This window comes from Giraffa tippelskirchi, chromosome 3, assembly GCF_054371585.1.
Source record: "Giraffa tippelskirchi isolate mGirTip1 chromosome 3, T2T-mGirTip1v1.2.pri, whole genome shotgun sequence".
Classification (NCBI taxonomy): Eukaryota; Metazoa; Chordata; class Mammalia; order Artiodactyla; family Giraffidae; genus Giraffa; species Giraffa tippelskirchi.
In genome coordinates this window covers 121,863,467-121,881,236 of record NC_137277.1, presented here as the reverse complement: position 1 = coordinate 121,881,236, position 17,770 = coordinate 121,863,467, and the positions used below count along the sequence as shown (strand labels likewise).

Sequence of the window (17,770 nt, the reverse complement as noted above, 5' to 3'; positions counted from 1 at the left end):
GGAGCAAAGGAACACCTGCTTCTGACCCTGGCTTCTTAAGGAGCTTGTAACCTGGTAGGAAAGTTGTGCCCATGGTTTGAATTTCCTGCTGTCTTGATTTTACAACTGAGTAGAACCTAAAGTTGAGTAATAGATCTCTTGCCCAAGCACTGAGGGCCACCACACAGCATAGAACAATGGGACGGGTGCTGATTGAGATGTGATTGCTTCCTTCCTCCTGGTCAAGTGTTACTGTGTATGGGATGTCAACTGCAGTCATTGCCACTGTCAAGCCTTACAGAATGTTTTCCATATATGCTGATATTTACTTTCTTCTAGGTGCCAAAAGGCTAATACTAAGAAAAAATATCGACCAGAGAGTTGTTTCATAAAGCATAATCTGAAGCTTTGAGTTGAATAGTCTTGAAATCAATTTCCCCAAGACATCCACAACATTGTCATTTTTAGTTCAACATATTTCTCTATTGTGGCGGTTCCCATAACAGGAGTCAGATGGAGGGCTGAACCTCACTCACAGAGTTTCTGATTCTCCAGCTTTGTGGAGGAACTGGGAATTTGCATTTCTAACAAGTTGTGGGATGATGCTGAAGCTGCTGATCTGGATACCAGGCTTTAAGAAGCACTGCATTTTGAGAGAAAGCAAAATGGTTGTATTTATTAGACTACTTGCTTGCCTGCCTGCCTGTCTTCTTGTATCACAATGACTTAGAGCAGTGATTCTCAGCTCTGCTGTCCGTTAGAATTACCTGCAAAACCTGTAAAACATAGGGTCTGGATAGGATGATCAGACCCTACCTCTAAGCAGATACATCCACAGCTCTGGCTTGGGGCCTGGGTCTTTTTGAAAAAGATCCTGAGGTGACCCTGATGGAAATCCAGGGTTGACAACCGCATCAACCAGCAAACTCTGGCCCTATTCTGCTGTCACATACAATTTTCACTTGACATATATTTATTGACCACCCAATATATGTCATAGAAAATGATAAAGTGTCTGTGAAATGGACCCTGACCTCAAGCAGAGATAGATCACATACCCAAACATTTAAACAAAAAGCTGGTGTGTGGTGAGTGCCAATTAGAAGAATAAACCATTACTGAAAACAGAACGCTGGATGATCCAAGGTAAATCAATGCTTCACTGAAGCTTCACGTTGTTTGTGATAAGTTATGTATGCCTCTGCCACACAGGAAACATATCCCTCTGGTGGGGGAAATTGCTCATTTATTGGTTCATTGAGGATGCTCCATCTGATTCACCATGGTAGGAGTGATTGAAGCATGGAAATTATGGAACATTAAATCAATAGCTAGTCAGCTGGCAACTATTCCTTTGCTAAGTATGCTATTATGGTTCCCTTCCAGAAACCCTGTGCTTAACAGAGGTGAATCTTTTTAGTGGAAAAATAAAACAGTGTTTGGAATCTAATATTCCTTAAATATATACAAAAAATCCAAATTTATTTGTAAATCAAAAGATAAGTCCCTTAAAAATATGTTGGTATTTACGTCCATTGGAATACAAAATAATGTAATGGTTCAATGACAGCTGACCCGTGAAGGGGAAGGTTCCTAGAAAGGAGAAAATAATCCTCCTCAGGTGTTACATATTAAAGGCATTGTTTAATTCACTGTGGCTATTTAATTTGGTTATATCTTTCCCGAGATTGTGTGTGTGTGTGTGTGTGTACAGGAGTTTTTCCAAGAATAAGAGATTCCAATGACAACAAAAGAAATTGTCTTCAAGAAAAGGAAATAAATACTTTTTAAGCTGTTACATTTCTTTCCATTCAAAAATACTGGAGGCAGATTTTAGGTACTGTGGGAGAAACTGAATATGACAAAGTAACTTGCTCTCAAGGAAGCTGATAATCTAGTGGAAGGGAAAGATAAGTACTTATTTGAAGCAAAATATGATACATGCCTTTAGAGAAGAATAAATTTTAATGAAGCTTCAAAGAGCTGGAAGAAAAGGAGGTTAAGGTTCAAAGGGCCTAAGATCAGGAGTACAACTGGGGTTCTGGTGCAGTGCATTATTGCATGGCCAATTTTCAAAGGCCAGCTGTTCCCAGTCAGATGAAGCCCAAGGATGAGGGTAGATGCAATCAATGGGAAAATCAGGGCGCCCTCCCTTATTTTCTTGGAGATGTAGTTTCGAGATCAATAGTTTTACAATTTTATTTTAGGAAGCAAAGTGAAAATGAATCTTTATTTTTTTAGTTCATTTCTTACTAATAAAATCCAATTTAAAGGGTTTTGTATGTTGGCTCTATGGCCACTAATATTTGATAAAAAATATTTAGCCTCATTAATATTTAAAGATGAAAAAATGTGAAAATTAAACTGTAATACTGTAAGTATTTTGGCTTATCAAATCGATAAAGATTTTAACAGCTCCGAAGTGTTGGGGAGGATGGGAGGAGCAGGCCTCCTCCTTCTGCCTGTGAAGTACTGCCTGGTTCATCAGAGCTGGGGGACAGTCCATGTCCTACAGCTCATCAATATTCTAGGCATCTTTTCTAAGGAAACAGTAAGTGTGTTCAGTCTCTCAGTCATGTCCAACTCTTTTGACACTATGGACTGTAGTCCATCAGGCTCTTCTGTTCATGGGATTTTCCAAGCAAGAATACTGGAGTGGGTAGCCATTCCTTTCTCCAGGGGATCTTCCTGACCCAGGGATTGAACCTGTGTCTCCTGCATTGGCAGGCAGATTCTTTGCCACTGAACCACCTGGGAACCCTAAGGAAACAATACGGATGTGTGCAAATACTCATGTACCAAAATATTCCTCGGTGCTTTATTATTGGGAAGAACCAGTAAAGAAATAAATGTTTCCCAATAGGGTAATATATATATAGTATTATACTAGGAAGGAAATAGTGGCGGTCCACTCACCTGGAAACCTAGAAACCATGGTCTGGAAAAAAATCTTCCTGAGTGTAAGTCAGTCTCCCTAAGTTCAACCCCTTTCCCTTCATTTCCTCCTCTTAGATATTCTGTACACCGGCCAACACAACTGCTTGTTCTTTGTGTCCTTAACTGACCCTGCATACTTTTTTGCCTCCCTGCTCTCGTTCATGCCTCTCACACTGTCTGAAGGCCTTACCTTAATCTGTCCATGTCTTGAAGACTCAGTTTTGCAAGCCTCCCTACATGATGTTACAATGATGTTCTCCTAAATCACTCAGATGGAGTGTTTATTCCCTTCTCCGTCCTCTCATAGGAATTTGGTTATCTTCCTGTAGGTGGCCCTTCTTACCTTTGTCCTATATTAAAATGATCTGAATATAAATTTTATTTTCCCTACTAAGATTTCAAACAGCTTGAGGACGGGCCAGTCGTGTTCAGAATTATTATCTCCCATAGTTATAAAGCATGATGGGTATGGTTTTTCAATGAATGAGTAAAAGAAGAAGTGCACTTGGAGTTGAATTCTAATAATCTCCACAGGCACAGGAGGAGCTTGACAAGTGCAAAAGATGCTCTTTGGTGCCTCCCTCTTGGGTGGCAGGGGGCTGATGTATTCCATCTGAGCCATGATGAGAATAGTAAAGACCAGGACTGAGAGGAGTTGTCGAGAGAGAAAACCAGGATGAGGAAGCAAACTGCAATCTCCCCCATTCTCATGCATACCCCCTCCATTTAGTGGAAGAGGGGGAATTGATGAAGACCTTTGCAAAGGAAAGTAAGCACCTCTGATCAGTTATCAGTTCATTTACCATCCCAATAACATCTGCTTTAATCAGCAAGGCTTAAAGACAGCACATTTGTACCAAAATGAAGGAATGAGGATTATTCAGATAACTGAGAGGCAAAATAAAAATATTTTCCGTGGGAGAAAAAGAAATTTGAAAGAGTTTTAGTGAATACACATTGATTTATGCATTTTTAGATTCAATAGACAGCATAAATGCCATTCATGTTGATGGTGAGAACACTATCAGCAAGGAAGTTAACAATCTGACCAGCTGAACTACTGTTCAAAATAGTCAAGCTTAAGTCTTGCTGAGGCATTTTCTGACCCACCTGGTACAACCCCTGCCTACATGTTACATTGCACTTACCAATACACTTGCTGCCTTTTGTGGGCCTTCAGGAAATGCCTTTAACTTTCTGAAGAATGCAACTACAACACAAAACACCGCTGCAGCCAGCTGACAACAAACTGTGAACTGTGGTTCCCCTTGTGACAGGGTTAGATACTTGGGTGAATAATATTTGCAGGTTATGCTATGGCCAAGTTTGCAAAAGAAATTCTTATATAAAAAATTCTGTTGAATATGGAGAATCCACACTATGGATTCCACTGTATATGTATGCATGAATCTATGCACGTGTATAAGTATGTATGTATAATTTGTGTAGGGAGGAACCATTCCTTTCTTTTAACTTCCCAGTGTGGCAAAATTAAGCCTCACTGAATTATTTTTATCAGTAAACAACAACAAAAACTACTTTTCACCAAACAAAGGTTCACTCCCTCTGCCAAGTAGCAGTGATTTAAGACCTACATGTGAACCAATGGGAAATACTATATTTCCCGATTTGGGTAATGAATAACCTCTGAGGGCTTGAACTTTTCTCCGTTCCCACAGACTGCATCCACAGAGTGATGCTCTTGCCCTGAAAGGAAGGATTTGCCCCGGTTTGGAAGGAAGTGAAATAAATAGAACTGGAAGTGGCAAGGTCACCTTTAATATCATATGAACTGCCTCTTAACAAGCTTCACAATTGCTTTGCTTCTTCCTCCCCCCGCAGTGCTATAAACAGGCAAAGTCAAAGAAACTCTCAGAGTATGCACAGTGTGTGGAGGAAGCTCCCAGAGCCTGAGGAAGGGGAGGGTGCAGGCTGCGTGGGGCCCATCCCACACGCCAGGCTTGCAATTGTATTACAGTGTGGTGGCCAAAAGGGAAAACTGCTTGTTTTTAAAGGAAGGGGTTATATTGTCCTAAATTCCTTTGTATGAAGTAGAGAGCAAACAAGTTACAGTGGGAATATTTAATTGGAGCATGGGGAATGTATGGCAAATTTGCCTTTCACTTTGCATTTCCCTGTGAACTTTAAGTATCACATGGTGGGTACATAAATACAAACATGTTATTCTAAAAATCCCTCTCCTGAGGACCCTGTTCAGTTGGCATTCCAAACACAGTGTAAGCTTTACTGGCATTCCACTTCACAGAGAGAGTTTTCTTCTTTTCCAAGTTCCTCAGGCACATGCATACCTCTCTCTGCTGTTTCCCAGAACTTCTCTTTGAATGTGTCCCTCTTGAGGGAGGGGAGAAAATCTAGGAGGTGTGGAAAAGGCACTAACAAGGTCAAGATGCCAGAGGGTTTCCAGTGCTGGTTGGGTTCCAGATAGGACGGAATTTCAGTGAACTGGCTTTCAGTGAGGGTATGCATGCTCAGTCATATTCGACTCTTTGTGACCCCATGGACTGTGGCCCACTAGGTTCCTCTGTCCATAGGACTCTCCAGGTAAGAAGACTGAATTGGGTTGCCATTTCCTTCTCCAGGGGCTCTTCCTGACCCAGAGATCCAGCCCGCATCTCCTGCACTGTTAGGTGAATTCTTTACCATGGTACCACCTGGGAAGCCCGGCTTTCTGTAATTCTCAGATAATCCAATATGTAAGTTGTCTTGGAAGACCAATTGTATAGGCAGCACTGCTGTTACCAAAACAGAACAGAATGATTCAGTGTGGGCTTTGAGTCTAAGAGAGAGAACCTCACAGCTTAAATACAGGCTTGAATCGAGCTGATACTTTGTAAATTAACTTACCCCTCTGTGTGGACTCTCCACACTTGGCAAAGTTGTCCAGGAAAACCTCCTTCCTCATATTTTGAAAGTGCCGTAGAGCTATGAACTGTTATAACTTCAAAAAAGTATGATTAAAAGGATATAAGAAAGATACAGTAAAAGTCTCTAAGGGATAGAAAGAGAAACCCAATGGGCAGTCTCTGCCTAATCTGAATTGTGGCTACTTCTTCACAATTCCAAGATAATTTGAGTTCATGGCACTGCAGATAATGGATCAGAGCTGGGATGATGTGGAAACTGCTAGATGGAGCTGGAGCTGTTACATGGCCAAATATTTTGATCTGTAGATAACACTTAATATCCAGAGATTCTGGTCTCTGGTAGGTGTCTAAAATTAAGTGTCTGGGGAGCAGACAGTGAGGCACCAGTCTAGAAATTCTAACAGATGTGCTCTGCTAAAATGCTATGCTAGAATGGACCCGACCAGGCTAATCATCCTCTCTGGTGCCTCCTGCACTGTAATGGCTAGGAGACATTTTCTCCTTGCCAGTAGGAGTGGGGGTGGGGGGTGAGCTCTTTGTCCCTGACCACCTGGAACAGCATGGCTGATTTGCTTTGTCTAGCAAATAAGAATCCTGACAACATATTCAACTGTGAGGTTGGTGCACACCTGTGCACCCACACACATCCCTGCTCACATTCACTTCATACCTTCAACTTTTTCACCTTTTTTAAAATATGAAAGTGGTGAATCCAGATTGAAACTTGCCACACTTTTCAAAGGGACATTCCCCTTTCTCCCAGGATAGCAGAACCTCATCCAAATGCAGCACTCCAAATGCAGTGCAGTTGTGCTGTTGTTTCTTTCCAGATGACAAAATAGCGACACATTTTATGATGATGAAACCCAGTTTTCTTTTTTTCTTGTAGCTCTGTTTGTAGCAGGAATCTGACACTATTTACTTTTTGGGCAGTAAGTCCCCCAGGTCTGAACTAGGAGATTGTGTGAGCCCTGCTCCCCATTCATTAAAGACTGCCCCCCTCTGAAACGGAATTGATGAGTTTTCAGTGGCCATTTGTAGCATTTGAGATCCATAGGCATCAGGGCTTGATGCATGGCCCTCATCTCTGTGGGCTTGTGTGCAATGATTCTCATCTGTCTTGGTTAGAAAGTGAATTAATCTTGACCTTGGCCCCTGGGGTGTGGTTCTCTGTCCTCTCACACATTTTCAGCTCACTTCTTTATTAGAAGTGCTTTTTGTTTCAGGTGCATGCTCCTCCAATTTCAATCACATATAGCCTTTTATCTTTAAATTGTATTGCTCTGATTTTAAACAAAATCTATATTTCTAGTATTATATATCTAGAAAGTTCTCATTCTGAGTTATAATTTAATTATATGGATCATTAAAGCTTTGAAGGATGCTAAAGGGCAGAAAGAGATTAACAAATGAAAGTTGTTATTAGGAATTACAAATCACTTAGCATTTCAACATTACTTGTCGGATGTGGGCACTTTGTTGAAAGAGACCTTGTTTTGCACAGTGACAGTGCAGAAGACTTATGATAGAAACAAGCTTCCAGCCTGATTTCTATTGTTATAGCACACATAGGAAATTATCAATTATATTTTATACTAACAGGGTAATAGATTTAGAAATACTATTAGCAGAAAATGATGTATTAGAGCCATACCACCTCAGTCCAACCCCTCAACTGTATTTATTTTGTCCAGACTTTCTTTGGATGTTAATGAAATTGGTATTTCACAATGAAAGTAGCATTGCTGAATATTCTTGTTTATGCTTTTGGTGAGCTGGAGAGTTAAACCATGGTCACAGCACTTTTGGCTAGGAAGGTAATGAAAACTCCAGGCAGTTCAGGATTACTCTTATTAACAAGCATTAGTTAAATCTAGATATAGGAAGAACTTATTCTAAGAAAGTTAAAATTAGGAAGTTAAATTTAATACTTATCCAAGTATTAAAAAATCATGCCAGGCTGCAAAAGGTTAATAGTGAAACATTGCATGACTGCACTATTATTTCTACCAATTTTACTGAGTTTACATATTCAATTTTTGTGCCTTGAAAGTAATACTTGTTTGCAGTCAGGAAGAGAAAAAATATTTCAAGTACACAGAAAGTAGACAAGGCTGGAAAGTCACAGATAAGTGGTTAGTTATTCACGTCAAGTTTAAAGCTCTCAGGGTCTCCTGGTAGGCCATGCAGAGCAAATGAAACAGAATGGTTTCTAATAAGGACATTCACCACTGCTGCACTACGGCCCCCCTACCCCCAAGCCACAGCCACTCAGTGTTTTGTCACTTAATAGGCCCCCTTCATCTCGACCACTGCAGGGAGGGGCTCTGAGCAGTGAGGAGAGCATGCTCACCACTATCTGGCCTTCACACTGGCCATCAGTTCTATTTGATCTGGCTGCGAATTGATATGGCTGTATTTTACAAACAATGGGGATCATGGAGATTGTTAATGGTGAGTTGCAAGCCACTGGCTGTGTTTTCCAAGGAGTGACCAAGTTCTATGATAACATATCCACAGAGAGGAAAGAATATAGACAGATGTAAGTGCAGTGCTCAGTGCTCTGTCGCTCAGTCATGTCCGACTCTTTGCGGCCCAATGGACTGTAGACCACCAGCAGTTCTGTCCGTGGAATTTTCCAGGCAAGAATACTGGAGTGGGTTGCCAATTGCTCCTCCAGGGGATCTTCCTGATCCAGGGATCCAACCCTCATCTCATGCGTCTCCTGTATTGGTAGGTGGATTCTTTTACCACTAGTGCCACCTAGGAAATGGCAGATAGATGGAAGGACACATAGAAAAACATTCAGCTTGTACTGTTGATTTTGAACTATCTAGGCATGTAAGAATGGGAGAAAGAAGATAAATTGTGATGGTGGGAAAACCTACAGACAGGGAGAAGTAGAGAAGGAAAAGAATTTAGGAGGGGCCAGTAAATTAGAGGAGTAGAGGGAATCCCAACCAAACACCACAGAGTAAGTGCAATCACTGTAAGAAGAGATTTTTCTTTGAATAAAACACTGAGGCATCTTCTAAGTATAAAAGAAATAAGAAAAGAAAGAAACAAAAATATATTGAGAGATGCAGTTATCCAAAAACAGAGGTAGAGGGTAGAGGCAGATTGTGCAAAGTAACTTTTAATGTAGTAGAAGGTTTATTTTATTTCTTATGGTTTATCCCTTAGAAAAAAGGTACCTACTTTATCAGTTCAGTAGCCAAGGAGCTAATTATACATAGCTACCTCAGAGAAGGCTTGAATTAAAGGGCATCTTCCCTTTTAGAACTTAGCTGGTCTAATCACATTATTTAAAGATTGCTCCAGAGTGCATGAATTCCCCTAAATTCCAAATTCTGTTAAACTACTTCGAGGAACTGAGAGTTTTATTTTTATGTAATCTGCACACCAGAGTAATTTGTGGAGCCCTGGAAGGGAAATGCGAGTTCTGATGGTATCTCAGCTTGAAACACGAAGCGGAACCTGAGGTCACACTCAGAACCTGTCATGAATTAGAGGAAGTGATTCCACTTGAAAGACCCTAATGTCAAGACTGGAGGAGGTAGGTCCTTTTCTAGAGTGGGGAGAAAGGGAGAATAAAGGTAGAGAGATGACCAAGAGGGAAAACAGTTACAAGCATTGTGTCTGGGGAAGTGATTATCTTGTTGTGTCCTAAGTTCTGAATCTGGATGTCATTGCTACCTTGTTCAGTCTTCCTCTGAATCCATTAAACTGTTGAAGCCACTGCTCAATTCCTGCACCAAGCTTACAGTATGGGTTAATATGTGTTTTTATTGGACTGGAATCTCTGTGAATACCAAGGCTGAAAAGAGCAAACTGAGGCAAGATGAGATTGACTTCAGGCTGACTCCAACCCCCGAGGAACACTGGGCTGCATCCATTGCGCAGACCTGCCTAGGAAATTCTTCATTGGCAGCAAGTGCTTGCTTTTGGTTATTTGTGTGAAGAGCACAGGCTGATTTCAGAACTAGTTGTCCCTCTCTGCTTCCTTAGATTCTGTGCATATCTCTCTGATCATTTCTCATGGCTTATTAGAAGGCGGCTTATCAATGTGCCTAATTAAGAGTATGGTTTCTGGAAATAGATCACCTTTGTTCACATACAGGTCCATCCTGTACTAGATGTGTCACCTTGCAAAAGTAACTTAACTTCTTTGAGCCTCAGTTTTCACATCTGCAGAATGGAGATAATCATATCTAACTCCTAAAATTATTGGAATCAATAAATTGGTAGTATAATATTCTTAGAATACTGACTAAAATGTTAGCTATTAATGTGGGTAATAAATCTATTTTTTCTACTAGACCATAAGGTCTTCAAAGGCAGGGCAAATGTGTGTGTCTAATCCCTAGCATAGTAGAATATTCAATGCTTATTGAATGCTATAAGTAGCTTAAGTAGGTTTGGTTTTAGAGATATGATCCACATTTACTATTCATTTACTTAGTCACTCAACAAATGTTCCTTGAACTTCTATTAGATGCCAGGGATCTTGCTAAGTGTTGGGTGAACCAGAGAGAGAAGGTCTCTGCCCTTGGGGAGTTTAGTGGTGGAAATTGTTATACAAAAATAAACACAAAAATAAAATTTTGATTAAAATTTGTCTTAAGTGCTTTGAAGAAAAAAACTAGAGAGCTATGAAAGAGAACTTTTTGTTATCTTCAGGTCCTTGATCGGTGCTACAATGGGGAAAATAACAGGATGGAAGAATATGTGTATATTGTGTTAATAAATACGGGTGATCAAGGTAGAGACATCTGTGTAACTGGTCTTTTGCTGGTTCTTCTTATGCTTTGGCTTAATCAACACATAATGCTCTCTGATGTCCATGGCTGGTTATCTCATTTGGTTAGCTAATGAGGTCAAGGTCAGAGGCCAGCATGGGTCAGTGAGCTTTTCTCCTTTCTGTGGCCAGATTGCACTGTTAACCTTAGTCATCTTTCAAAAGTGTGTATTTGGTCACAGGAAGGCTGTGTCAAGAGAATGTAGATAGAGGAGTCCTAAAACTACCCTAAATGCAAGCCTTGCTGATAGTAGGTCTCTTGGCAATTTTTTTATACTGCTGATAGCATTCTGTATTTTATTGTTCTCTGTCTCTAGGGTGGGTCTAGTCCCATTTTTGACAGATGTAACCAATAATTTTTACAAGTTTTTCCCCAGAAAATAAAACTTCATTTCAAAATAAGGAAACAATTTTTAAACATTACTTCTACTGGATGGGCCACTGTAGACTAGAGTAGTCTTCTCCAGTGGTCATAAAAATCACCTGGGCTATTGTTAAAATGCAGACTGTGGTGCAGTGGATCTGGGTGGGGCTTGAAATTTTACATTTTTACCAAACACTTAGGTGAAGCTGTTGGTGCTAATCCATGGACCACACTGTGTAGAGCATGGGACTAAATAGTCATAAATCAAAGCTAAGTCTAGATTTGAAAATTATAGCAAGTACTAAACACAATGAGTTTGACCACTGGAACAATTTGCTCTGTTTACTGTTGAAGACACTTCATTGTTTATACATAAGTTCTCCCCAAACAATGTTTCCTTTCAGCTTTTTTTCCCTCCAATGTGTTCTAATTTCCTGGGAGGGTAAATAAAGAATTGAAAATTCTTTCATTTTAGACAATATATTTATATAAATATGCAAAGCTCAAAGGGCTGGAGCTGGGGCTAATTCCATGTTACGCAACATAAAATGCCTTTGAAACACACAAAAAGCCTTTTATTTTATAGAGGAGGCTTTAGTTCCATCTTCAGCTTACTCCACCGTATGTGACAAGTGTAGTATAAAAATCTTTTGTGCCTTCTGTATTTATTTTTGGTAATAAAAGGAGACAGCTCCTTTTTCCCACTGCCCAGAAGAGGCCTATCCCCCTGCTGACATGTCTGCGGAACTCCCGTTGATACTAAGCAGATCGTGAACACAGGGCTGCAAGAGAAACTGCTTCTCTGAGGAAGCACTTTCCATGGGTGTGAAATCATGGAAATCAAAACTGATGGGAAAGCCCTTCTACACTTAGAGAATTGCCAGGACTCTTATGAGAACAAAGCCTAGAAATACCATCCTTTACTATTTTGTAAGATACATTTCTGTTTCTTTTGGAGAAAATGATCAAGCTCTGTCAGTGCCAGATACTTTACTTTTCTTCATGTGCTTTGGATGGATATACAGTTGTAAAATTTGAATGTTCATCCCTTCGATTATTTAGTTCAGCCTCAATGTTTAACAGGCAAGGAGACCAAGTACAAAGGAACTAAATAACCTGTCTAGGTGTTACATCCAAGCTAGGGACAGAGCCCAAGTCTCCTGGTCCTTTCCATTGTTCCTCCATACCTTGGTGCCTTCGGATGGTCCCAAGGGCAGAAACTCAGAAGCACGCTGATTTGAAGAAAAGTTTAGGATTTGCACACACCCTGGTTTCTCAATTTATTTCAGGAGTCAGTCAATCAATAAATATTCAGTTAGCTTCTACTAGGTGCCCAGGACTACTTTACATGATGTAAAGTAATTTAATATTTATTTATTAGCTCAGATTTTCTGTCAGTAAACTACTCTGAGGTAAGTTTGATATTGGGAGTTGCCGAGTTTACTCTTGGCTACCACTTGAGAGCTGTTTATTATAAAAAACTTGTGCAAATTTGAAATCTCCATCACTTTTTACTCCTTGGTTTCATATCCCCCACATAAATCAGTGGCTAAGATTCTTTCCCAAGTTCCTCTTACATCACTTCTTTTCTTTCTTCCTCCGCTTGTCTTAAAGGCCCTGTTACACAACTACCACCTCTAGCCTGTGGTTGAACCTTGGGGCCCCTTCTCGCAGAGAGCCTCCATACCCCTGACATCTCTCTTCTCTTTTTCTTCAAAACATGATTATCTTTTATCTGCTCTCCTGAATTTGCTAGGTAACTGAAGATAGTTTACTCCAACACCCTGGTTTCCTTTTTACAGTCTTTGACCTAGATTCTTCCAAACTTCTCCTACCCAGTGCCCTTGATTGCAGCATTTTCTTCCTCTTATTCATCCTGCACTGCTGCTGCTGCCAAGTCGCTTTAATCGTGTCTGACTCTGTGCGACCCCATAGACGGCAGCCCACCAGGCTCCCCCATCCCTGGGATTCTCCAGGCAAGAACACTGGAGTGGGTTGCCATTTCCTTCTCCAATGCATGAAAGTGAAAAGTGAAAGTGAAGTCACTCAGTCGTGTCCGACTCTTAGTGACCCCATGGACTGTAGCCTACCAGGCTCCTCCGTCCATGGGATTTTCCAGGCAAGAGTACTGGAGTGGGGTGCCATTGCCTGCACAGAGCTGCTAAATCCAGGTTTCTAAAGTGTGGTCATCTGTATTCATGACCATCTTGCCTGAACTGTACCTGAAACCCTGCAGGCAATTAGTAAGGACTTCACTCTTCTTTTTCTAGAGGAGGAAGTCTCTCATATTTCTTTGTATTTCCATATATGTAAAACGGGGAGAATGATAGTACCAATAACTTCATAGGATTGCTTTAAAAATGTAGCTAAGAAAAATTCCAAGCTGTGAATAGTTAATTTTATTGTCTTCTATCAATTGGTATCATTTGGTTTAGTCGTTAAGTCATGTCTGACTCTTGTGACCCCATGGACTGTAGCCTGCCAGGCTCCTCTGCCCATGGGATTCTCCAGGCAAGAGTACTGGAGTGGGTTGCCATTTCCTTCTCTATCTCATCATTTAGTGTATGCTAGTTTCATTTTTTAAAAAACTAAATAATAAATACCTCGAAGAAAAGACAATGTTTTACCTTTTGGAACTCTACTCACCCTCACTCAATTGCTTGGCATGGATTTGTGATCCTTGTGGAGAACAGCAGTAGTGTTCAGTGGGTTCATACACACGCAAGTTACTGGCCAGGGTCCATGCTCACTACTAGGGCATCTCTTCTGATAGGTCAGTGCTTGTGACACATTAGTTGACAAACAGTTGCATATCGTCCCTGCTTCATTAATTTATGGTAGCTGGAGTTTGACATTAGCCAACTGAAAGCTAAAATATACTAAAGACATACAGGCTTTTGTTCTTTCTCTCCCACTCCCATAATATGAATTCTGCATTAAAAGTAAGTTTTAACTGTATAGGTTGAATTCATCTCATGACCCATCTGTTTCATTGTGCCTGGATCTTAGCAGCATCTTATCACAATAAACTGTGGAAATTCTGAAAGAGATGGGAATACCAGACCACCTGACCTGCCTCTTGAGAAACCTGTATGCTAGTCAGGAAGCAACAGTTAGAACTGGACATGGAACAACAGACTGGTTCCAAATAAGAAAAGGAGTATGTCAAGGCTGTATATTGTCACCCTGCTTATTTAACTTATATGCAGAGTACATCATGAGAAACGCTGGGCTGGAGGAAGCATAAGGTAGAATCAAGATTGCCGGGAGAAATATCAATAACCTCAGATACACAGATGACATCACCCTTATGGCAGAAAGTGAAGAAGAACTAAAGAGCCTCTTGATGAAAGTGAAAGAGGAGAGTGAAAAAGTTGGCTTAAAACTCAACATTCAGAAAACTAAGATCATGGCATCCAGTCCCATCACTTCATGGCAAATAGATGGGGAAACAGTGGATACAGTGGCTGACTTTGTTTTTCTGGGCTCCAAAATCACTGCAGATGGTGATTGCAGCCATGAAATTAAAAGACACTTACTCCTTGGAAGGAAAGTTATGACCAACCTAGATAGCATATTAAAAAGCAGAGGCATTACTTTGTCAACAAAGGTCCATCTAGTCAAGGCTATGGTTTTTCCAGTAGTCAGGTATGGATGTGAGAGTTGGACTATAAAGAAAGCTGAGCTCCAAAGAATTGATGCTTTGAACTGTGGTGTTGGAGAAGACTCTTGAGAGTCCCTTGGACTGCAAGGAGATCCAATCAGTCCATCCTGAAGGAGATCAGTCCTGGGTATGCATTGGAAGGACTGATGTTGAAGCTGAAACTCCAATACTTTGGCCACCTCATGCTAAGAGCTGACTCATTTGAAAAGACCCTGATGCTGAGAAAGATTGAGGGCAGGAGGAGAAGGAGATGACAGAGGATGAGATAGTTGGACAACGTCACTGACTCAATGGGCATGGGTTTGGGTGGACTCCAGGAGTTGGTGATGGACAGGGAGGCATGGCATGCTGCGGTTCATAGGGTCGCAGAGTCGGACACGACTGAGCGACTGAGCTGAACTGAACTGATGGGGAAGGGAGCAGTACTAATGAGAGACACACAAAGATGGCAGGAGGCTGCAAGTACACCTGCATTCCCACACTACCAGTAGCCGGTGTGCTGAGACCTGAGGCAAGTGCCTGCCTCCACACCTGGCCTGTGAAGGCATTGTAGGTGGAGCTCACACTTGGGAACCTCTGCTAAACAACAAGCATTTCAGATAACAGTATAAAAAAAGCCAGAAAAGTTAGCGTTACCTTCAGGCACTTTGCCCTCAGCAAGTAAGAACTGGTATCAAATATCTAATGGGATGCACTTTGTCCACGTTTAAGAGAAATAGACTCGTCTCAGAATGTTTTTCCTTTGGAGGAGAACCCTTTCAGCTTTCACATGCAGTTGCTCCTGAGTGTGACTTAACATTTCTCTTCTCGGTTCACCAGAAAATTTCCCCAAATCTGAACACGGCGCTGAACAAAGGATTGGGAACTGAGGTGGTGAATAAAAGGTAACTCTCTTCAGACTGGAGGACAGAGGAGCGTTGGCAAATCCCAAGGGCTCAGCGATGACTTCAGCCTCTGAAGTTTGAGTTTGGCAGACACCAGAGAAAAGCTCCATCTCTTAAGTTGTTTGAGTGCCCTGGCAACGGCAGCCTCAAAACCTTCAGAGTGAGGTATGGGGGATAGGGGGATGGTTGAGAAAGAGATAAGAAAAGATGACCACATAGGCCTGGGATTTTTATATGCGACGCTTAAGTTTGAGAAAGAAGGAAGCAAGTGGGGAGGAATGCGCAAGACCGCCACTGGAGTGATCTCATACTAGTCAAAAGGCACACGAAAAGCCTGGCCGCCAGCTGAAAGGAACAAAGGCAGTTGGTGGGCGGATATGGCGAAGGGGAAGAGGGAGGGAGACAACTCGCCCACACTCGGGGAAGCGCTTCGGCTTATGAGTGACAGGCTTGGGGTTCTGGCATTGGGAGGGGACGCATCCCAGCCCACAAAGACTGGGGTTCAAAGAATGGCCTGGCGCGTAATTTAATGCAGGGCCCGGGACTATACTGGAGTTGTAGTCTTTTGTGTGAGCTACAACAATGGAGAGGGAGAAATCAGGCCACAGTCTCGCGGTGCAGACGGGCTGGTGCGGATGTGTCTCGGCCCTGGCGGCAACGTGCGCTGCCTTTCTGGCCGTTGCTCAGCAACCGGACGCCGCCCGCCTGTGCCTGCGGAGCCCATTGAAAGCCGCCGGGTGAAAGGGAGAGCGGTGCTGTTCACAGGCCAGGCTGATGGAAGAGGAAACAAAGGCCAGGGATTACGTGGGACCACGGGAAGGCCTCACACTGCACGAGAGTGGACGTTGGGAGCCTCCTTGATGAAGGGCCCGAGTTGGTACCCTGCCTTGGCCCAGCACATGGACTGCTTGAACAAATATAGCTCTTCCTCCATCTTCAAGTTCACAGCGTTCCTAGCCCAGATGTTGCAGTAAATTGTCTGCCTATTGTGTAAAACATGTAAACAATCCCAAATAAACAACAAAAACAAACGCCGTTCAAGTGGCCAGCTGAAATCCATTTGTTAGGCCGGAATATTTTTCAAAGTTGGATCAAGCACCTGGTGGATGAATATACACATACATAACACCTGGTGAGTGAATACATTCACCATACAAAAGTGTAGCAAACACGGCTACACTGCAAAGCAATGTGGTATCCTGGATTGGATCGTGAAGCATTAATGGAAAAACTAGTCATTAAAAGCCTATGGTTTATTTAGTAGTATTGCACCATTGTAAATTTCTTAGATTTGACCAAGAGTCAGCAAACTTTTATATAAAAGATCAGAAAGTAAAACTTTGGGCTTTGAGGGTTCTGTGGTCTCTTGTTGCAGCCAGTCAACTCAGCCATAATAGTGATAAAGGGCTATATAGACAGTTTGTACAAAAATGGGCGTGGCTGTCTTCCAGTAAGATTTTATTTATGGGTACTGAATTTTGAGTTTCATCTACTATTCACGTGTCATGAAATATTATTCTTCTTTTGATTTTTCAACCCCTTAAAAATATAAAAACTCTTCTTTGCGTGCAGGCCCTACAAAAACAAGCAACAGGCTGGATTTGGCCAGTAGACTGCTATAGTTCGTCATTCTCTGGTTTAGACAAATGGACCACAGTTATAAAATATGTTAACATTAGAAAAAAATTGATTAAGGGTATATGAGAACTCTCTGGGCTTTCCTTGTAATTTTTTATGTAAACCTAAAATTCCAAAATAGAAAGTTTATGTAAATATATTTAAACGGCAAGCTTTTTAGACAGAATGTTTGGAAAGGGATTTGTTATGGGAGAGGGTAAATGAGTTGGGTGTGTGTGTATGTGTGTATGTGTGTATGTGTAGAAGCCATAAAGAAATATTTTTTTAAAGTTTCATTGACATATGGTACATGCTCAGTCATTCAGTCATATCCAACTCTTTGTGATCCTTTGAACTATAGCCTGCCAGGCTCCTCTGTCCATGGGATTTTTCAGGCAAGAATACTGGAGTGGATTGCCATTTCCTCCTCCAAGGGATCTTCCTGACCCAGGGATCAAACACACATCTCCTGAGTTTCCTGAATGGCAGGCAGATTCTTCACTGCAGATTTCCTAAAATGAAACTCCTGCTATACTACCATATTGGCAATCAGGCCATTAACGTCACATAGCCTGAAATCAAAATAGCGTTCCAATAACAGAGAACTCTTTGACCCTGAAAGTTGGGTGAAGAATATTTTCA

At 41.5% G+C, this 17,770-nt stretch overlaps 1 long non-coding RNA gene across 1 annotated transcript; it reads right to left on the bottom strand.

Moving 5' to 3' along the window:
- Nucleotides 1–4,986: 4,986 nt before the first annotated feature.
- On the bottom strand, nt 4,987–16,150 carry LOC145541765 (uncharacterized). The gene is made up of 3 exons (XR_014079266.1): nt 13,610–16,150; nt 5,782–5,875; nt 4,987–5,669 (listed from the first exon to the last, which is right to left on the bottom strand). It is a non-coding gene; the product is annotated as an uncharacterized LOC145541765 (long non-coding RNA).
- Between the last annotated feature and the right edge of the window lie 1,620 nt (nt 16,151–17,770).